The sequence below is a fragment of the Myxocyprinus asiaticus genome, chromosome 19 (genome assembly GCF_019703515.2).
Source record: "Myxocyprinus asiaticus isolate MX2 ecotype Aquarium Trade chromosome 19, UBuf_Myxa_2, whole genome shotgun sequence".
Classification (NCBI taxonomy): domain Eukaryota; kingdom Metazoa; phylum Chordata; class Actinopteri; order Cypriniformes; family Catostomidae; genus Myxocyprinus; species Myxocyprinus asiaticus.
In genome coordinates, this window is record NC_059362.1 from 1,996,337 (window position 1) to 2,021,261 (window position 24,925).

The 24,925-nt window shown below is 38.9% G+C and overlaps 1 protein-coding gene across 9 annotated transcripts in view; it reads left to right on the forward strand.

The window, feature by feature from the left end:
* The first annotated feature begins 6,783 nt into the window (after positions 1 to 6,783).
* The window catches only part of LOC127409882 (protein 4.1-like), a 160,055-nt gene continuing 141,913 nt past the window's right edge, over positions 6,784 to 24,925 (forward strand). For all 9 annotated transcript variants that reach the window (XM_051644813.1, XM_051644816.1, XM_051644817.1 and 6 more), the window contains exon 1: positions 6,784 to 6,934. The gene's annotated coding sequence lies outside the window, so the exon portion shown is untranslated. The remainder of the gene's footprint in view (positions 6,935 to 24,925) is intronic.

The following is a 24,925-nucleotide window of genomic DNA, read 5'->3' on the forward strand; positions in this document are numbered from 1 at the left end:
TTGTAGTTATGTACTTGTGTTTGTGCGAGAAAAATATCCAAGAAAAAAACAATTATTTGTGAGAAAATATTCTACAAGTGTTCAACTCTCATTGGATGAATTCACATACTGATTTGCGGATGAACAAAATTTGTCCATGACTTCACGTTTTTTGATGCGGGTGTGTGAATGTGTTTTGCACTATATTCACTGCAGCAACTGCAGTAAAAATGTGAGCGTAAGAGTTTCTTAATCTGTGATTCGTAGAATAGGATTTGTGCACCTGGAATGAAAATTTGAGAAGGTGTAACTGTTGTGTTGTGTTTGTGGGAGAGAAAAAAAAATCTACAAGTTTGCAACTCTTAAAACATTTTTCTCTGTGACTTCAAATTTACAGATACACATGTGTGGCTAATCTCTACAACTCCAAATTCCACTGTCACAGGCGCTCAGTTGATTTGCTCCAAAAATACCTTCATAAATATCTCAACTCTGTAGGACCATACAATGGAAGTCAATGGTGACCAGAACTCCAAAACCTCCAAAAAGGAGATAAAGGCAGCATTAAAAAGTGGTTTAAGACTCCAGTGGTTAAATTAATGTCTTCTGAAGTGATCCAATTGGTTTTGGGTGAAAACAGACCAAAATATAACTCATTTTTCACTTTGCATCTTGACAGCAGTCTCTTTGGCAATCATGATTTCAAGCTCAATTACACCTTCTATAACACCATCTAGACTAGAGCTCTGCGCAAGAGTCAAGCATTAGGAAGCACTCGAGCTTGAAATCATGATCGTGCCTAGCAACTGCATTGGCAAGAAGCACAGTACAAAAGGAGTTATATTTTGGTGTGTTCTCACACAAAATCAATTTTAAAAAAAATCTTTGTTTGTGTTCTGCAGAAGAAAGAATGTCACACACATCTGGGATGGCATGAGGGTGAGTAAGTGAAGAGAGAATTTTCATTTTTTGGGTGAACTATCCCTTTAATGCACCCAACAAATCAATGAAATAAAACTTTCAATTTTTGGCCTGTACATTGTGTGTTGAACAACGGAAATCCAAATGGGACAGAGTGTTTTTTTTTATTATTATGTTAAGTATATCGTGTTAAAAGCAAGCAAACTTCTGATCTTTGAACATATCCAAGGCTGAGATATAAGTAAGTGGGACCTTTTAGATTCAATTCCAGTAATATTAAAAGATTTACTATATAAATGACACTTCACAGATTAACATGTAAGCTTTTATGATAGGCTAAAGTATTTTATATTTCAATATTTAATCAAAGGATTGCCCCATACATATCCACAGAGGAGCGGTCTAAGCCCTGAATATCCACTGACCCCAAAACAAGCCTTGCATGACTTTATTTCCTTCTGTGGAAAAAAAAATGATATGTTAGGCAGAATGTTAACATATTTTCATAGTATGGGAAAGAGCAGTGTCGTCAGATGGATTTGGAACAACATGTGGGTGAGTAAATGATAACAGAATTGCCATATTTTTTGGGGGTGTACTATCCCTTTAAGGAGCTATTTCTACCTGACCTTACCCTTACCAATGAGTTTTGTTGGTGTAACTTCATGTAGTTCAATTTGATTTAAAATAGATGTTACGAAATGAAGTACATTTTCGGTTTTGTGTCATAGTGAATGCAAAGTTTAGCTGTTACAAAATCAGGGACTCAGACACATGCAGTTTCATATAATATGCCATTTCAGATTAACAAAATCACAAACAATCCACTCTATAGCCAATAATAACATCAACTGCAATAGAAGTTCTTCCTGTGTTGGTGGCTTAAGGCCCATGTGTCCCTGTATGTGCATGTGTACACTATGTTACTAAGGCCAAACTTAGCATCAAGAGGCTTTATTAGCATAAGAATCAGTGTATCCTCTCTCCAACACTAATCTCCTTTAATGTTAACCTAGTCCACAGGTATTGGTCAGCAGTCAGATCAGCAACATGCTATTTTTAACCTTCAGGTCTTAGCACAGTTTGCTCCGAAACCTTTGCATACTACATTCCACATTCAGTTATGCTTGAGATCTTTATTTTGTTTGATACCTGTGAGCCTGATGGTGGACTGTGATCATTCCTTAGCCGTAATCCTTTCTGAATCTGTACAATCATGCTCTGGGATTTGGCAAGTAACGGCAGCACTCACTGGCAAAGGGAAAGCTTTTAATTGGGGAAGAAGATCTTATGAAAGATATATCAGGCTAATCAATTTCTTTCAGGTTTTTTTTTTTTTTTTGAGTTGTCTCAGCTGTGTTGACTGGAGGATAACACTGTCACAAAGGTACACTTCTTCTGCTCATTTATTCCTGTTTGTACTTTTTTGTTGTAAATGAAATATTTATTATAATATTTAGTAAGTTTGCTCTTTCCTTTTTCTCTGTCCAACTTTCTGTCAACAAATCATGAAAAATTGTGGATGGATTATGACCGTATTGTCTTCTGGATATTTGTCCATCCTCTGGTGAGTGGCAAGTTTTGCTTTGTCATACCTGAAGACTGTGCTGTTTCTGTGTGTGAACAAAAGTGTTAAAAAAGTTTGAATCATTGCATTCGATATCTGCAAACAAATGCTGCCAGAGCTTTTCTCATAATTTCACGTAACTTCACTTGTCTGAGCCATTTTAGCAATGATTTTTAATCATCTGGTGTCAAGGTGATTTTTAGTGTATGTATGAAGTCACTTCCCCTTAAGTTCACGCACTAGCTGACTAAAGTTGTGGTCATGCTACACTTCTCACTCCATGCACTTTCGTTCAAACTCATCCGAACACTGGAGACTGGAAACGCAACCTCATGCCAAGAAATGTTGTATTCCACTGCAGAAGTTTGGTGAACTCAAATTCTATGGTGCCTTGATCCCATCACAGAATAAAGAAATAAAAGTAAATCTCACGAATATGACTTTATTTCTTGCCTGTGCGACTTTATTTCTCACAAGTGAATAAACAAGAAATATGTATTAATAAGATATAAACAAGAAATAAAGTCGCAATTACGAGAAATACTCACAAATTCGAGACAGAGTCACAGTTGAGTGTTATAAAGTTGCAACTGACTATTTCTCGTAATTGCAACTTTATTTCTCTTAATTGCGACTTTTAAGTCGACTTTAAGTCACAATGGAATTTAAATAAAGTTGCAACTGCAAATTTGTATCTCGCAATTCTGACTTTATTTCTTGTAATTACAAGATATAAACTCGCAATTCTGACTTTATATCACTCGGTTGCGACTTTATACTGTACGTTGCAATTACAATATTACATCTCGCAATTGTGACTTTATATTACCAAGTTGTGAATATATATTGCAATTGCAACATTATTACCAACAATTGTGACTTTATATCTCAGCTATTGTGACTATTTCTTGTAATTATGAGCTATTAACTCACAATTGTGACTTTATTTTTTGTAATTAGGAGATATAAACTAGCAGTTGTGACTTTATATGTTGTAAATGCAACTTTATTCTCACAATTGTGACTTTATATCACTCAGCTGCAACTTTACATCTAGCAGTTGTGACTATTTCTTGTAATTGTGACTTTATTTCTTGAAATTATGAGATACAAACTCGCAATTGCTACTTTATTTCTCACAATTGGGACTTCAAGTCCACTTTAAGTCTCAACTGAATGATATAAAGTTGGAATTATGTGACATAAAGTCACAAGTGCGACTTTACATCTCACAATTATGACTTCATATCTTGCAGTTGCATCGCATTGCAATACCTCTTTTATTTTTAATTCCGTGGCAGGATTTGACTTCCATAAAACACAGATGACAAGCAGAAGTGTGACCAATAGAAGATGAAAATGTCAAACACTGACCTCTTGTTTCAATACAAAAATTGTCCGAAATAATTTTGCATGCTCAAAGCTTAGTGACCACAGAAAGTCTCAAAATTATTTTTCTCTACATTTTGAACATTATATCTACTGTTTTGCCATTTCATACCTATCAAACTTTTTTTTTTTTTTGCTTGATAAATGTGTTTCTGCTTTCTTTACTATAAATGCCACTTTTAATATTTTGTTATCTAATGCAATGACATTCATACTTTTTTAAGCTTGTCTTGAGTGTCCCAATTTTTGTATGCCCTTGCATATATTATCTTCTTGCAGAATTATGCAAAGTGGTGTTGTCTCTGCTATAAATATGTAATAATGTTTTTGTAAGGTTGCAGTGGTTTTGCTGCTTGTGTGACATGCATGACTGTGGAACAAAATGTGTGTTCAAAAGTTTGAAGATGTTAAGCAGGATGTAGTGAGCAATGTGAGTCTTATTTGATGTGTGTTTGTTTTACACCGGTTCAGTGTTTTTGTTGTGAGGATAACATACATTCTGGTGCAGTGAGTGGTCAGTGGGCATGTTCAGGTCACATTCTGTCCTCACCTTTGATCCTGTGTGTTGTCCAATGAAGTGTCTTATAATTCCTGATCTTGACCTCGCTAATGAGCCGGCCCACTTGGAATCTGCACCTATAATCCACCCCTTGTGTGTTCACTTATTTAATATTGGCTCATTTGATTATGTTTTCAGCTACCAATAAGAGTGTTGCACTCTCAAATCTATTTAACACATTTTACCATGTTTAATTCCATTCCACAGAATTCCATCAGATTTCTCCCAAAAGCAGATCCAGAAAATGTAAAAAAGCTGAAATTCTTGAAAAAAGACATGTTCGTATGAGTAGTGCAGAATAATCTTTTACTATTATTTCTTAAAAAATAAAAAAAAAAAAAAAAAAATATATATATATATATATATATATATATATATATATATATATATATATATATATATATTTTAAAATATGATTAATACTTGGAAAAACTTTCGTCCATCAAATCGAAGTCATGTGGGGAAACCAACATGTAGATAGCCATTCTGTTGTCATGTGACTAAATAAATGAATAAATAAATAAATAAAATAATTTAGACCCTCATCATTGTGTGTAATAGTAAAAAAAAAAACTTACTATTTTGTCGTATCATTAAATATCAATATTTTGCATTTTTTTATGAAAAGGCACATTTTGTTCAGGTCGTGTGGTGTAACCCTCAGAAGACTCTTCAGTTCATGACATTGACATACACTTTTTTTTAAATGAATGATGTGTACACTCTCATGTATTCATAGTGCAATGAAAGTATTTTAATACCTTTGACTTGGTATTCACACCACATGATATTTTAGAAATCATTACATCATTTTTTTTTATTTTTTTTTGTAGAAAACTTTATAAATCTTTTTCAAACAATTGTGAAATGACATAAAAGTCCAGAGTACTTTGAGATATTGAAATGGTTCTCTTAGGCCATGTTGTCCAAGTATGCCACAAGTACAAAAATGCATTAATTTCTTATTAATATATTTAAAGGGATAGTTCACCAAAAATGAAAATTCTCTCATCATTTCATCACCCTCATGCCATCCCAGATGTGTATGACTTTCTTTCTTCTGCAGAACACAAATGAAGATTTTTAGAAGAATATTTCAGCTCTGTTGGTCCATACAATGCAAGTCAACAGGGTCCAAAATTTGAAGCTAAAAAAAAAGCATATAAAGGCAGCATAAAAGTAATCCATAAGACTCCAGAGTTTTAATCCATGTCTTCAGAAGTGATATGATAGGTGTGGGAGAGAAACAGAGAAAGTGGGAGAGAAAGTCATTTTTAAGTATAAATTTCCACTTCTTTTGTTTTTGGTGATTCATATTCTTTGTGCATATTGCCACATACTGGGCATTGAGGAGAATTTATAGTAAAAAGGGATTTAAAGTAAAGTAAAAAGGGATTATCATATCACTTCTGAAGACATGGATTAAACCACTGGAGTTTTATGGATTACTTTTATGCTGCCTCTATGTGCTTTTGGAGCTTCAAAGTTTTGGTCACCATTCACTTGCATTGTATGGACCAACAGAGCTGAGATATTTTTCTAAAAATCTTAATTTGTGTTCAGCAGAAGAAAGAAAGTCATACACATCTGGGATAGCATGAGGGTGAGGAAATTATGACTTTTCATTTTTGGGTGAACTATCCCTTTAAATGGGTTAATGTGGTTGTGGCCTAAGGTATTTCAAAGGGTACCATGCTACCATGTTATAAAAAAAAATGGTACGTTTTTGTTAGTAAAAGACAAAATGACCGATTTGAGTGCTGACTAGAATACTTTTTGTTACTTGGTTTTGTTTGTGAACTGGTATTGTAGTGAAACCTATGGTTATCATGGTAGTTTTTTGTAAGCGGAGAAAATACTCCTTAAATGGTAAAATACATGAACTAAAAAACACAGCACACACACACACACACACACACACACACACACACACACACACACATATTATATATATATATATATATATATACATTCTATTGTACATCTAAAAAGACAGTTCATCAGCCTAAAATATACTATTTGAATAAAGCGTTAGTGTTCATGTGTTGAGTTAGGCTAAACATGAAGTGTTTGAGTTGTGGAGCATTCTGGAAGATTTATTTTACCACAGGTATGTGGGTGTCTTCAGGGTTGTTTTATTGCACGTCGTGTGATTTTAAATTCATCCACTAGCTTTCGCTATTTCACTTCTAGTCAACAGTTCTTGCTGCTGCGGTTCCTTTTGTCCGCATTTCGGTGAAGCACTTTCAGAACCCACCAATAAAAGGCGAGTATTGCAGACAGACAGCGAGATCAACCAATCACATGTTAGGATCTATTTCCGCCCGCCAATCAAAATGCATTCGCATTCGCTCCACCGTTCGTGGAGGGGAGGGTTCGCGTGTTTTCACTACGTTGGCTTTTCTCCCAGAAAGATTTCGGTGTGGGAATTTCAATTTTACATTTCTGAGGCTGTCGGAAGCTCTTTGGCTGGAGACCGCATCCTGAGAGTTGTGCTGAGTGCGTCTAGACTGAATCAGGTATGCTGCTTATGGCTGTTTTTTATTTATCGATGTCGTCTGTGAGTTTCGGGCATGGAGCTGATTCTGTCATACAACAGCTAAATTCATCAGCTGATGGGCAGATCGTGTCTTTTAGTAAGATAACACCGATAATTGAATCAGAACTACTCGCATATATACATATATATATATATATATATATATATATATATATATATATATATATATATATATATATATATATATATGGTAAGTGTGTGTTTAGTGTTTGGATGTACTTCTTCTGAATCCTCCTCTTGGATTCAATGAATCTGATGTTTTACAGGCTGCTGCTGTTTTAAATGCATTGATTTGAAGTTTGTTAATGTATTTAGACAACTTAACACGATGTATTCACATTGTAATGGTGGTGTTAAAAAAGCTTGATAGCTTGTGATGTAAATATTTGTGTCTGTAAAACGTAACATATGGACATATTCTCTAAAGACCGCGTCAAATCCGGCCACCCGCTATAGTTTCTTTATGTAACGCTTTAATATCCAGTCGGGATGTTTACACTGTCTGCGTGCTTTTACATCACAGTACACGTCTGAACCCTATCTGTGCCATATTTACAACCCGCTACATTACATCAGCGCACGTTACAGCTGCTGGTTGCAGTAATAATCATGTTTAGCGTATGGCACGTGCTGTAAATATAGTCGCGCGCTCGCAGTGTACACACATCACTCACACAACACACACAACACACATTATACATATCACACATTACACACACATCACACAACACACATCACACACACTACACACATTACACACATCACACATTACACACACATCACACAACACACATCACACACACTACACACATTACACACAAAACACTCACACATTACACACATCACACACACACAACACACTCATCACACGCACGCTACACGCTCATCACACGCACACCACACGCACACTAAACCCTCATCACATGCACACTAAACCCTCATCACACGCACACTACACGCTCACTACATGCACACTAAACCCTCATCACACGCACACTAAACCCTCATCACACGCGCACTAAACCCTCATCACACGCACACTACACGAACACTACACGCTCATCACACGAACACTACACGCTCATCACACGAACACTACACGCTCATCACACGCACACTACACGCACATCACACGCACACTACACCCTCATCACACGCACACTACACCCTCATCACACGCACACTACACGCTCATCACACGCACACTACACGCTCACTACATGCACACTACACGCACACTAAACCCTCATCACACACACACTAAACCCTCATCACACGCACACTACATGCACACTACACGTTCATCACACGAACACTACACGCACATCACACGCACACTACACCCTCATCACACGCACACTACACTACACGCACATCACACGCACACTACACGCTCATCACACGCACACTACACGCTCATCACACGCACACTACACGCTCACTACATGCACACTACACACACTAAACCCTCATCACACGCTCACTAAACCCTCATCACACGCACACTACACCCTCATCACACGCACACTACACTACACGCACATCACACGCACACTACACGCTCATCACACGCACACTACACGCTCATCACACGCACACTACACGCTCACTACATGCACACTACACACACTAAACCCTCATCACACGCTCACTAAACCCTCATCACACGCACACTACACACTCATCATACGCACACTACACGCTCATCACACGCACACTACACGCTCATTATACGCTGACCACATGCACACTAAACCCACATCACACGCACACCACACGCACATCACACGCACACTAAACCCTCATCACGCATACTAAACCCTCATCACACGCACACTAAACCCTCATCACACGCACACTTCACGCACACTACACGCTCATCACATGCACACTACACGCTCACTACATGCACACTACACACACACTAAACCCTCATCACACGCACACTAAACCCTCATCACACGCACACTAAACCCTCATCACACGCAAACTACACGCACACTACACGCTCATCACACGAACACTACACGCACATCACACGCACACTAAACCCTCATCACACGCACACTACACCCTCATCACATGCACATCACACACACATCACACGCTCACTAAACCCTCATCACACACACACTACACACTACACACTAATCACACGCACACTACACGCTCACTACACGCTCATTACACGCTGACCACACGCACACTAAACCCTAATCACACGCACACTAAACCCACATCACACGCACACCACACGCATGTCACACGCACACTAAACCCTCATCACGCACACTAAACCCTCATCACGCATACTAAACCCTCATCACACGCACACTAAACCCTCATCACACGCACACTACACGCTCATCACACACACACTACACGCTCATCACACGCACACTACACGCTCACTACATGCACGCTACACACACACTAAACCCTCATCACACGCACACTAAACCCTCATCACACGCAAACTACACGCACACTACACGCTCATCACACGAACACTACACGCACATCACACGCACACTAAACCCTCATCACACGCACACTACACGCTCATCACATGCACATCACACACACATCACACGCTCACTAAACCCTCATCACACACACACTACACATCTAATCACACGCACACTACACGCTCATCACATGCACACTACACGCACACTACACGCTCACTACACGCTCATTACACGCTGACCAAACGCACACTAAACCCTAATCACACGCACACTAAACCCACATCACACGCACATCACACGCACACTAAACCCTCATCACGCACACTAAACCCTCATCACACGCACACTAAACCTCATCACACGCACACTACACGCACACTACACGCTCATCACACGAACACTACACGCACATCACGCACACTAAACCCTCATCACATGCACACTACACCCTCATCACACGTACACTACATGCACATCACACGCACACTACACGCTCATCACATGCACATCACACGCTCACTAAACCCTCATCACACGCACACCACACGCACACTACATGCACACTACACGCACACTACACGCTCACTACACGCTCACCACGCACACTAAACCCTAATCACACGCACACTAAACCCACATCACACGCACATCACACGCACATTAAACCCTCATCACGCATACTACACGCTCATCACACGCACACTACACACACATCACACGCACACTACACACTCACTACACGCACACTACATGCTCACTAAACCCTCATCACACGCACACTAAACCCTCATCACACGCACACTACACGCACATCACACGCACACTACACCCTCATCACACGCTCATCACACGCACGCTACACGCTCATCACACGCACGCTACACGCTCATCACACGCACGCTACATGCACATCACACCACACGCTCATCACACGCACACCACACGCTCATCACACGCACACCACACGCACACTAAACCCTCATCACACGCACACTACACGCTCATCACACAAACACTACACGCACATTACACGCACACTAAACCCTCATCACGCACACACTACACCCTCATCACACGCACACCACACGCTCATCACACGCACATCACACACACATCACACGCTCACTAAACCCTCATCACACGCACACTACACGCTCATCACACGCACACTACACGCTCACTACACGCTCATTACACGCTGACCACATGCACACTAAACCCTAATCACACGCACACTACACGCTCATCACACGCTCATCACACGCACATCACGCACGCTACACGCACATCACACGCACGCTACACGCACATCACACGCACGCCACACGCTCATCACACGCACACTAAACCCTCATCACACGCACTCTAAACCCTCATCACACGCACACTACACGCTCACTACATGCACACTACACGCACACTAAACCCTCATCACACGCACACTAAACCCTCATCACATGCACACTACACGCACATCACACGCACACTAAACCCTCATCACACGCACACTAAACCCTCATCACACGCACACTAAACCCTCATCACACACACACTACACGCTCACTACATGCACACTACACGCACACTAAACCCTCATCACACGCACACTACACGCTCATCACACGCACACTACACGCTCATCACACGCACACTACACGCTCACTACATGCACATTACACGCACACTAAACCCTCATCACACGCACACTACACCCTCATCACACGCACACTACACCCTCATCACACGCACACTACACGCACATCACACGCACACTACACGCTCATCACACGCACATCACACGCTCACTAAACCTTCATCACACGCACACTACACACTCATCACATGCACACTACACGCACATCACACGCACACTAAACCCTCATCACATGCACACTAAACCCTCATCACACGCACACTACACCCTCATCACACGCACACTACACGCACATCACACGCACACTACACGCTCATCACACGCACACTACACGCACATCACATGCACACTACACGCACATCACACGCACACTACACGCACATCACACGCACATCACACGCTCACTAAACCTTCATCACACGCACACTACACACTCATCACACGCACACTACACCCTCATCACACGCACACTACATGCTCATCACACGCACACTACATGCACATCACACGCACATCACACGCACACTACATACATGCTCATCACACGCACCCTACATACACGCTCATCACACGCACATCACACGCACACTACATACATGCTCATCACACGCACCCTACATACACGCTCATCACACGCATACTACATACACGCTCATCACGCACATCACACGCACACTACACGCACATCACACGCGCACTACACGCACATCACACGCACTACACGTGCACTACATGCACACTGCACACTACACGCTCCTCGCACGCTACATGCTCGTCACACGCACGCTACACACCACACATACCCACTACACATCACACATGCCTACTACACGCACATCATGCACACTACACGCACGTCACACGCACACTACACGCACACTACATACACGCTCATCACACGCACACTACATACACGCTCATCACGCACATCACACGCGCACTAAACCCTCATCACACGTGCACTAAACCCTCATCACACGTGCACTAAACCCTCATCACACTTTGATTCCTCATATGTTAGTGTACTCGTAAAAGTGGACAAAACAATCTTTTTGCAGATATACACATTTAAAAATGACAGTCTTGCTCTTCTGGGAACCTGGAGTCAGCCTTCACTCCACAGGCTTTGTCTAGTGATAGACTGATATATCGGCCGATAATTTACCATTTTGCGAGTATCGGCTGATGCTGATAATCACAAAATGGTATTCGCTTGGCCGATAAACAAGAGTGTTAACTTTCACTTGTGTCACTGCTCAGCATAAAGCAGAGACTCGTGAACTTTTTTATTACACAAACAGTCATTGATCATCGAGAAATATTAAAAACCAAGTGAATGTAAACTTCTGAACAGGATCATGTGTAAATTCAGTCACTATTTTGTCTTGTGGAGTATCTGTGAGGATCTGTTATGTCAAATAGCTTCTTCACAGCAATACTAAATAAAAACAAAATGCAATTTTTATGATCCCTCATTAACCCCCCCCCCCCCCCCCAAAAGAAAACCAAAAAACAACAATAATGCACCCCTCCTCCCCTCACTCACACACACACACACAAGTGTCCTGTTTTGAAACTTTAAAAAATCTGCTCACCCTGTTTGTTGTTTTAGAGTGTAGACTAGGCCTAATTTCTGCTTCTATTAGATCTGTAAATATTCATTGATCAGTATACAGCTCCCTATAGACATTTACATTTAGACAACATATTGACCTATTGTGTTCCCTTCAATACATTTTCTTTAGTTGGTCTTAAAAAGATCTTAATAAAGTCTTAAATTTAGCTTCATAAAACCTCAGAAACCCTGTATAAAGTTACTGATATGACTGGAGTCTTCATTTTAACATGAGTGCTCATGATTTCATACATATATTGCAAAATTACAATTCATTTCTTTAGGAGATACATTTTTAATGAGGAACAAATTACTGAGTGCACCTTTAAGTGAATTCATGGACTATACAAAATAACAGCCATCTGAAGTCTATCTCGCGTTTAGTCAAAACTCCATTCTTGAATGTATGGATGAATATTAGTGATACTAAAATCATATTACTAAGATAATATTTTTCAAGAAACAAGACAAAGGTCAGGGCACGGTTTCATTTCCATTTAAGTGCTTTATGATTTCAGCAGTTGAATTGATAATAAAGGTCAGAATATGTCATTCGAGAACGTTTCAGCCCCTCTCTAGTGCTGGCCACTTAAAGCCGTTTCAAGCACAGGAGGGATTAGGTTGTGGTTGACTGTCAGGTTTTTGGTGGGCATGGAAGTGTAGCTAAGCTGCACTGGGTGATGTTTAAAGGTTTTACTTCCAGTTGGATGGATTTCTGCTGGTTCTGTTCCTCCGTCACTGAGTCTGCAAGTGTAGCATTAGACCAAACCATCTGTCAGAGTCCGTTCAGGGTCTCTGAGTGGTTTACGCACACACACGCACACAAAGGAAAAGCATTGGAATAATTCCACATATTGCAGTCCTTAATAATTCTTTGCCTGTACTTTTTGTCTGTTGTTGGATTAGTGCATATGTGCAGTGGCAGCTGTCAAGCAAGTCTCGCCACGGTTTAAATGTGTACGCGCCGTCTGTTTGTCTGCGTGGTCATTATCATAATAGTGTCTGTGTGCATTCTGGTCCAGTTTAAGGCTGGGCGATATGTCTTAAAATTATATCTCGATATTTTTCAGCCTATTGACAATATATATTTCAATAATTATGTATTTGCTCTAAAATGTCTCAAAAGTGGGTTTTTGTTTGTTTGTTTGTTTTATCAGAGGAACCATCATTTCATCCAAACAGCTATTGTAGCAAGTAGTTATCGGCAACGTTGACAATAAAAATTGTCGACACAATTTTTTGTTGTCGAATAGTTGTTTGATCACAGTCCAGATGCGCTCTAAACTTTCACAGCTTCAGGTGATGTAGATCGCAAAGTATGAGGGAATACAAAATAAGTAAATACAGAAGCACTCTCACTGTGGAATAAGTGGAGCTGGAGCTCTTTAAAGGAAACACCCTGGCTTTACATCTTTAATGCAGTTCTATTTAATGCATTATAGCTTTATTAAAGTTCAAATAATACAGAAGCAGATCATGTAAATAACTACAAACTCTGAAACTGGCATTTCTCTGTGCGGTCAGCGCCTCTTCTATGAGTTGAGTGAATGTCTCAATCTAAGGGGGAGAGATTGAAACTGCAACTGGCTGATGCACACTCTGTCACGAGGACGCTCATCCCTCATGCGCGCTTGCTGCAGCTAGATTATAACGTGATGGCTCGTGACTTATTGAATCATAATATATGTGTCACTGTGCATTTCTTATCGTGAAGAAAATTGGCAATACGCAGCTTTATTAATAAGAGAGAGTTAAAGATGGATGGAAGTGAACAGAAAGGTGAGAGAGGGTAGTCTTCGCCCCATTATACACCGCAACAAAATACGTTTTTGATTTGTTTTTGTTTTCCAATAGAAATATCTAAAACTCCTTTAAAACACGTACATTTACTTTAGCAGCTATACTGCAGAATATATATATATATATATTTTTAATCTGAGAATGTTGAATATAATATTAAAAATACAAATATTTTAAAATATCTAAAAATCCTTTAAAAAAAGATGCATTCACCTGAAAAGCAGCATATAAGATGTTTAGACTTGCTTTTAGAGAATAGATCTTGAATAGAAGTATATTTTGTCTTTACTGCACTCGCAGAAGTATAAAATACACTTATATACAAAATACACTTTATATTTAAGATACATTCTCTTAAAGCAAGTCTAAATATCTTATATGTTACTTCTCAAGTAAATGTATCTTGTTTTAAGGATTTTTAGACAATTCTAAATAATAAAAACAAAAAAACAAATACACTTGATAACAATAGGATTTTTTTGTAGTGACATTTTTACTGATTTAAACAATAAAAAGTATTTTTCCCCTTTAATTCAGTGAATGTCATTTAGAGGTATTTTTAAAAGATGATTTTGTCCTCTTTATTGTTAGCACGTTTAATACAACCTTTTAATTCAGGGAACAAGCTGAAAAATCTGTTAAGAGCTAATGATTAATCACTGCAATAATCGGCAAATAGTCAAATAATCGTTCTGATAATTGCTAGATTAATTGATTATAAAAATAATCGTTAGTTGCAGCCCTAGTTGTAGCTATTATGTTGAATTGTGTTGATTATCAAGGTCTCTAACTGTGTTCTGTTTGTGCCCAATTATATGCACAATATATAAATTATAATCTATCTAGAACAATTAGACAAAAATGCTGCTTTATTTGGGTCTCCCATATGTTGCCTGCTCTAGATTTGCATCTACAGTGCTCCTGTATAGACAAGTGATACACAAATGTAAATACCTTTCTCACAATCACATGTAATAACCTAGAGTTTTGCAGTAGTATTATTCAGCTCAACCACACATCACCAGTTATAACAATCTAAGCATAGTAGCGTTTATCATTTTTATTTTGCAGTATTTTGGAATATTTGGAATAATAAAAACTGAACTTTGCTTTGAAAGTTCATTGAGAACTACATGCAAACAATCCATCAGTAAGTAAAATGTATTTGTTGATGTATTTAGAAATTGAACGTGGTGTTTGTTGGATGTATTCAGGTGGGATCTGGGAGGTCAGAGGGTCTCTTTGGGAGTTGTTTTTCCTGATGGTCACTGTGGAGTTGTTGTCTCTGGTGTTTTAGGGTTGACATCATTCTTGGACAAATTATTAACCACATACTTGGCAGCGAGTGTAAGCGATCCACTGCTGTTCATACACAGACAAACATCTTAATGACATACAGTATATAAATCATAATGGTTGATTATTTCCCTTGATATTGTATTTTTGATTATAAATTGATAAATAGAATGTAATTTTTTTTCATGCTTTCTTTATGCTATCCAAAACAAGTGAACCGTGTTCATGTGAGACATACAGCATGTATCAGATTACGCCAAAATGGAGCACTGGTATTAAAATTAATGGGAGAAATCGTAAAGCCCAACATGGCGGATGTTGAAAAGGACGTCCCGCCTTACAGGTAAAAGAGCCAATGATCTTTTAGATACAGACATCACCTGTCAGTCAACTCAAGTACGTGAATGTGCATTAGCTGGACCTGCCTGACAAAGATTTTTTTTTTTTGCGTGATCTGAGATAAAGAAGCACAATTTATGTTACCAGTGTTGTCAGATTTTACTCAAGATTTGAAATCTTGACCAACCATTTTGGAGATTTCAGTCTTTCCCTATTCAAGTAGATAGGAGCTGACGGTTTATGCCGCTTGTTTACATAGAAAATAGTTGCCTGAGAGCATACCAAAAATTGCCAGCGAGTGGACTGACTTGCCTTGAAAGGGACTTTGGCCAAACTAATGCCCCATTTACACCTGGTATTAAGATCTATCGATTTGAAACGGGATGACGTAGGGCTGGGTGATACGATGAAATATATTTTGTGGCGACGATATAAAGTGTTAGTTGATAGAGATTTTGTCATATCGTGTATATCACGACATGTACATTTCCATAGAGGGAGAGAACTGAAGAAACATGGTTTTTCAGACATTGAAAAGTTTTCTGCGACTGCCCAAGAAAATTCAATGGCATTCAAAAGCACTAAATATGCTTCTCATCTAACACACATCTTTATTTCACGTGTATGTGTCGCGCTCTATCTCCTGAAGCTCGCAAGTGCGCACAACTCCAGCAGGCTTCCTGATATTTGTGCTCCAAAGACAGGAGAGCGCAGAGCCGGATCACTCATGATGCTCAATTATTTTTGACCCAGTAAAAACCCTAATGGAGAAAGACAACTCCACAGAACGGGACGACTGCAGGTCATGAAAATGAAGAGGAGTGTGTTTTTAAAACAGGTGCAACATCTGTGGTGTAGATTCACAAAAGTCGACACAGAGAAGAAAGATGTAATCTGCAAACTGTGACGCACAACGATAATCACTCGTAATACAAGCAATCTGTTTAAGCACCTCAAAATGAAGCACGCAAAAGAATATTATGAAAGCCAAAAGATCGGTCAAAAAATTTGGTTTGGATTTTTAATTTACGTACGTGCTATTTTCTGCGTTACATTACATTGAGAAGATCTTGAATTTCTTGAGGAAAGTTTATAATAATAATAATAATAATAATGGTTGACAACATCAGACTGATGTTGTGTAATGTAAATGTAGCTTTTTTGGTAAGGTTGGGTTTTAAAAGCAAGTTATTTTTTATTTAATTTTTTAACTTGACTATATATTTGAGTTTGAAGTTTCCAAATGTAGGCATTACAATATTTTTATTTAATATATAAATATTTTTTTTTTATTGATTTTCCAGAATACTTTTACTATACCATGATATATATTGTTATCGTGATAAGATTTTGGTCATATCACCCACCCCTAGGATGACGCTAAAACGGGTATAAATGGGGTCCAAAACATTTTCAGATTTGTCCACTTCAGCCCCATGCAGAGGTGGTTGAAAATGCATGTAAACACATTGGGTTTGTAGTGTAAATGCTCATCAGTTGAAATGTGCTCAAACAGAAGCGAAGCACCGCCCACTCACCTGTCAGTCAACCACTGCTCTAAAACAAGAATTTTAAACTTTGCCAGTTAGGTGCGGCTTTGCAAAACAAATAATCATCCAATCGGAAAATTTGGAAAAAGTGCAAACTTATACCTGCACGAGTACTTCCTGGATCTTCTTCAGTGTGTCTGATAACAACATGCAGAGACACCGACGAGAAGCACACATCTGGTACTACAGTTAAAATAACTGACAACTCTGTTTGAAATGTTGTGTTTGTGCTTCGATTAAATGCAAGTATAATTGGGAGAAACAGTGCACACATTTTTTTGCGCTTTCTTATTGTTCAACTTTTTTGCACTTTATCACGCAGTAATACACTGCAGTAATCATTGTATGTCGTCGTGAAATTGGAGATCCTGCCCTCGAAATCCAAACGCAAGTGGTCACAGGAGACCCATATTACTACCAGGTGTAAACGGTAATGTGTCTCTCCGGACCACTTGTGATCAGTTCGCCCAAATGTGAACCGGGCCTAAAACACTGTGCATTTGAATGAACAGCCTTTGATATCAACAAAAAAAGATGTGGGAAGTGTTGTTTTCTCCCTTTTAAACGTTGATAAGCAGCGCACCATTGAACCTCTGAATAAACAGATAATCAGACATGTGCATCGATCGCTTTTCTTTCGTCTGTTCTTCAAAATATAATAGTGTGTTTGTTCAAGCACATGTCTTTTGATGTCTGATTGCATCGTCCTATCGCCCAGCCCTAGTTACAGCCCATTCAGAACACACCTATGACCCATTTTTGGCCAGTTGAGAACTACCAGCAAAACACTATTGCATGCATTGTCAATGTATCAGTGAATTATTGTCTATTTTAAATTCTAAAAATACTGCTTCACTATCTCGTATGTCACTTCGCTGAAGCATTGTGGCGTTACAATTTTAATAAGAGTACAGCAAATGTAGAAAAAGACTTAGGCTCTGAGGGTGAGTTTCCTGTTGGAACAGTTTGCTCTGTCCAGACGGTGCCCTCCTAATTCTGTGGCATACTGGGACAGGGATTGCTCAACCACTCGGAAGAGTTGTGGGATTGTCCATCGCTGGAAGAGCCGGGTGCTCGTTCCATCCACCTGGAGGGCTGAGACTTACATGGGTTACATCAGTACACCGTTAAAGACACACCACCTGTTACATCACCCACATTCAACAAGACTTACTGTCCACTTTAGAGCGCAACAGTGGCCACCCACTTGTTCAGCCGTCTAGGTTCCAGAATTTTTTTTTCCATAGGGATTTCATAAAATCCTTCATAAGAGTTGTAAGCCAAACCAGCCAGCTCCAAGATGAATTACAACATTACAAAATTGGATTTGAATCAAAAAAAGAATCTGAAAATCAGACAAAAAGACAAAGATACAAGACTGTTTACTTAACAGTAAATGAACTACAATCCCAAGAAGCATTGCAAATGACATAATTGAATACAAAAGATGGAAAAGTATAAAACTATTGATTTAAAGTTGTTGATTATAAGTATACAAACTATATATTTTAAGTTTATTTTAAACTATTCAGATAAATACAAATATTTAAGTAGTTTGAGAGTGTAGGGAGAGCAACTCAATTGCGTCATTCACAGTGCATCATGGGGGTGGTCAGTCACTGCAGAGCTCTTATCGTGCACTTTTTTGGCCATCATTCTCTCATTGGTGGATCATATCTCTTCAGGAACTTAGGAAGCGTAGTTCTTCACCAGGAATTCCGCTATTAAACTTGTTTTTTGAAGTTGAAATAGTGTGGACTGATGGCTTTAACAAAAGCATATACCATCGATTAACAACCTCAGAGCTCACGGTAGGTCTGTTTTTAAAGGTTTATAAGATATGGTTGATAATCAATTCCCCTATGGAAAACATTTAATGGGATTTATACTTCTGACTTAAGAACAACTAACAAAACCAATGTTAGCTTTAACGGCATTGATAGTGGCTGAGGTTGATTATAAAATGAATGTATAATGACTGTACATTCTGATTGAATGAGCCACGTAAAAAGCTGTTGTGCAGAACCTTTGACCACGTCGTACATAAGTTCTATATTCTGTATTAATGCTTGGCAACAGAAAATATGCTAATTAATGATATCATTTGGAAGAATTATTTTACTACATTTTTAGATTTTCTGAAGAAAAGGTGAGTGGTGCTTGCCCATGCAGAACTCGCCGTCTCAGCGCTAGAATGTTGTGGGTGGTTTTAGCGTGTTGCTATGTGGTTGCTAGGGTTTTCTAGACGTTTGCTATATGGTTACTTATTGCCCTGAGTCAAAGGGTCTATACTTAAGTCGTGTCCCTTCTTCAATCTAATTCTACGGGATCTGTTTTGCCCATTTTATCAATCATCCAGGCGAAAGTCAAATCGCCTGATTGCTTAGAAAAATAATAACACACATCTCAACAAACAACACAGTTTGAATTAACCATGAGTGCATTAACATGCACACCAATACACGGATAACTACCAAAAATCAGCTTTTTAAAAGAAATCTGACTACAAGATACCTGCGTTTACCTTAAATTTGAAATCATTTGGTTATTCTCAGTTTTTGAGGTCAAAATGTAAAAAGGCATGTGCCCAAGAGTTTGAGACCATCAGTTTCCAGCGCAGCATCAGTTGATGACCTTACCAGAGCAGACCCATCTGAATGATATTTACAGCTACTTCACAGACACACACACACACAAAGAAGACCATATGAGAGGGGATCAGCTTTGTCCCATTGACATGCTTCTTTGAAACTGATAAAAAAAAAGAGAGAGGAAGAATCCAGCCTGGGGTTTGGCATGTTCCCAAACATAGTTAAAAACAGCTTATCCATAGGAGTCCAATTTAGTGAAGAAACCTTTCACCTAAACCCCAAGAGAAGTCATTTGGATAAAATGTGCCACTCTTCAAATCACAGTCATGTGTTGAAATTGAAAGAGCAGTTCTCTGAGCTCAGGGGTGCCCTGTGGAGCATGGATACATTTGTCTTGCAGTTTGTCTTTTGGCTCTGTCCTTCCAATTAACTGAGTGCCTCTAGATTAACTCAAGCTCATGGTTAACAGAGCAACAATAGCTCTGAAAATATCCTGAAAGGCCATTGCATTGCGGCTTGCACACTGTTTTTCGAGCATCCCGCCGTGAGCATTGCATTATTAAGACAACGTCTCAAAATAAAAATAGTCAAGACCCCTCCATTCTGATCATTTCTGTTATGCTGTATTTAGCTGTTTTTGACAGAAGGAACATGTCTTGTGTAAACGTCCCTGAACACCCTGTCTACACTGACATCAGAAATAAAATGGGGGATCTCTAAACACCTCAGCGCGGTGTGTCCAGTGTAGACAGCATAATTGATTACAATGGGAACGATTTGCTTTTGAGTCATCATGCCGCTTGTGTCTGGTGTAGAAAAGACGCATCAAATCGGAGTCACATGAACAAGAAACCTGCCTAATTGTACAGGGCTTGGTTTTGATTGTCACATTGCACAAGGCTCATCCATAGTAGAGGTTGACTGATAATAGAATTAGCAGATATTGAATGCATTTTCTAAGAACATTTTGTGACAGACTAAACACTCGGAGGTAACAAGAGTCCAAATAGAAGAAAATCCCATCTGCAGTTCACAAATCACATTCGAATAATAACCTGAAAAAAATATGATTTGGTGGATAATGCGGGAATTTTAACTATAAACAAGCCCGGAATACACCTGGGACTCTTATTTTGAAATGTTTGTGCTTCCAGCAGCTCACACAGACATGCGGGTAACAAAATGTGCACTCTTACGATAATCTACAACACATTACAATATAAACACTATAAATGTCAACATTGTCATTCACAAATATGAGCAGTAGTTCATCTACAGTAGATCATCAGTGATTGCTGGTCACAAATGTTCAGTAATCCAGTAATCTGGTATTATTAAATAATATTTTATTCCCTGTTCACTAGGGACACCATCTGTCAAAATCCACATTAACTCAATCAATTATGGTTAAATGAATAAATGAATAAATGTCTGCAAACACCACACGAGTTCTGTTCTCTCAGAGGTCTTCTCTCTGGCATCCTGAACATGTCTGTTCATAGCAGTGAATGCTAATTGGTCTCGTTTCCCACTGATACTCTTGACTCGGGGCCATCTGCAGAGGGGAGGGAGTTGTGTTGTTGTTGGCTGTCATATCAACCCGGCAGTTAATGATATCAACGTAACTCACCTCAGACCATCGCTTTATGCCATCTACTTAAACGCTCCTTAAACTTTGACGGGTGAGGCACTGTCAAAATTGGTCATCGAGACTAAGTAAAGTATCAGCACTATGGAGCCAAGTGCTTTTTTTGTTTGTTTTTTTTGACAGATTTATTACCCTAAACATTATCCGGTAAGAACATATGCCGATGTGAGTGAAAACACTGAGCGGGGGAAACCAAAAACCGAATCGGAGACACTTCTGTGTTTTGGGAAAAATGCTGGATTATAATATTCAACTGGGTTACAATAATTTTTTTTTTTTGATTATTGTAGTGAAAATATATCTTTGTAAATAGTGCATATGCAATAAGAGGCATATATATTGTTAAATATTGGTGCATATAAATGAAAATGATTAAATATAGCATAAGTTTTCCTTGTTTATTTAGTCAGAAACTGGAAGACATGCCTTCATTATTTTAACTAGATTTTTACTTCAACTTTTTGAATCTACTTGGCTAAAATAGCTGTTTGGTAGAAATGACAAAACAAAACACTTTTAGGCCATTTCAGGATAAAAACATTATCTTTAGTTGGCTGAAAAATATAAAGATATAATTGCTGTAGCCATATCGCCCAGCCCCACCCCTGTTTTTAATCTAAAGTGCAAGCGTGTGACGTTGGATCAGTTTGTTTTTTTCAGTACATTTTGTCCAGATTTTTGTTTTTAAATAACACTAGTGAGAATTGACCCCCCCCCCCCCCATATGAAACATCTAAGGTGGGAAATCATATACTGACCCTTGCATCTTCCCACCTGTGTGACTATATAATGTATATGTATCTCAAGTTATAGCTGGAGTAGTGTCTTAGACCGGGTCACGTACCCCAGCAACGGGTTACTATGGCAATGTATGCGCACCTGTGGGGCAATAAACCCTGTTTCACCCTCCCTAGTGAGATGAGTCCGTTCCGGCCGACTGCACTAACGTGAGATGAATACGAGAGTTTAACACAACAGTGCTTATGAGTCTTCAGAACAATAGTCTTTCAGAGCAGTGCAAAAGGGACGGTCATGCTCAATAGTTGCTCTAAGTGTGTGTCTGTATAATCTCTTTGTCTAATACCATTTTTCCCTGTCAAGGTGGATCTGGATTATATATGAACAGCTTTATCCTGCATTTCCTCACTCGAGCCACATGGAAACAAACGAGTGGGAACATGACAAACGCAAATTTTTACAGTTTTACTTTTGTCAGGCCTGGTTTTTTGACTCTTACCATTTATTGTGTTACAATTTCCTTCACTCATCTGCCTCTCAGAGCCATTTTTACAAAAGCACTGAGACACAAGCAGCTATTCGTTTTACTGGCACATTCCTCCTTTATGAACTCTTCTAATGTCTTCTTCAGAGGGCCCTCATATCATGAAATAATAAGAGTAGCACTGTCACTATTGATTATTTTTTGTAATGGAGTAATCAGATTATTTTGACATTAAACAAGTAATCGGAAAAGTGATTTCATAACAGACTGTATTTAATTCTAAATGCAATCACGTTTGGCTAAATTGCCTTCATCAGCCCAAGCTTTCATTGTACTCCCTGTTTAAAGGATAATGACAACAAAGCAAACATATTGTACATTTAAAGCCAACAGAATCAAAGCAGATATCTATAATATAAAATGATTTTTGGGTTGCCAGATTGTGTTTTTCCATTGATAGCGTCCATAACTTGTGAAAATGGGGGCCAGCAGGAGTAGACCATTGAGAACTATAGAATACAGTTTGGTTCCAGAAGGAAAAATCCCATCATTATCTTTTCCATAGGGGGTTTGATTATTAACAATAACTTATAAAACTTAAAAAAAAAAACAGACCTACCGTGAGCTCTGAGGTTGTTAATCTATGGTATATGCTTATGTTGAAGCCATCAGTCCATGTTATTTCAACTTCATTTTAAAATTATTAATTTCTACTCTCATGCTGGGAAAAGATGCAATGGGTGCAGAGCGGGACAGGGCATAAATGAAGCGTGTTCGGTGCTAGAGAAAAATATTCAAGAATTCGGTGCAGAAAATTAACAACGGTCTCTAAAGCATGAAGAATTCAGAATACAGTAGGATAGCTTTTAAATAGTAGCTAATATGTCAGTATATTCATTATATCCTATTATTTAAGAAGTTTAGATTTTCACAACAAGGACAGTTGCACAGTAATTTTTAAATACACGTGGACAGCCCATTGAGCTGGGTTGTGGCTTGGCTGGGTAGGGATGCTTTGATGTCATCATGCATTCTCCAGATCTGATCTACAGTTACCAGAGTTGGGAGGGTTACTTTTGAAATGTATTCCACTGCAGATTACAGAATACAGGTGCATCTCGATAAATTAGAATGTCGTGGAAAAGTTCATTTATTTCAGTAATTCAACTCAAATTGTGAAACTCGTGTATTAAATAAATTCAATGCACACAGACTGAAGTAGTTTAAGTCTTTGGTTCTTTTAATTGTGATGATTTTGGCTCACATTTAACAAAAACCCACCAATTCACTATCTCAAAAAATTAGAATATGGTGACATGCCAATCAGCTAATCAACTCAAAACACCTGCAAAGGTTTCCTGAGCCTTCAAAATGGTCTCTCAGTTTGGTCCACTAGGCTACACAATCATGGGGAAGACTGCTGATCTGACAGTTGTCCAGAAGACAATCATTGACACCCTTCACAAGGAGGGTAAGCCACAAACATTCATTGCCAAAGAAGCTGGCTGTTCACAGAGTGCTGTATCCAAGCATGTTAACAGAAAGTTGAGTGGAAGGAAAAAGTGTGGAAGAAAAAGATGCACAACCAACCGAGAGAACCGCAGCCTTATGAGGATTGTCAAGCAAAATCGATTCAAGAATTTGGGTGAACGTCACAAGGAATGGACTGAGGCTGGGGTCAAGGCATCAAGAGCCACCACACACAGACGTGTTGAGGAATTTGGCTACAGTTGTCGTATTCCTCCTGTTAAGCCACTCCTGAAC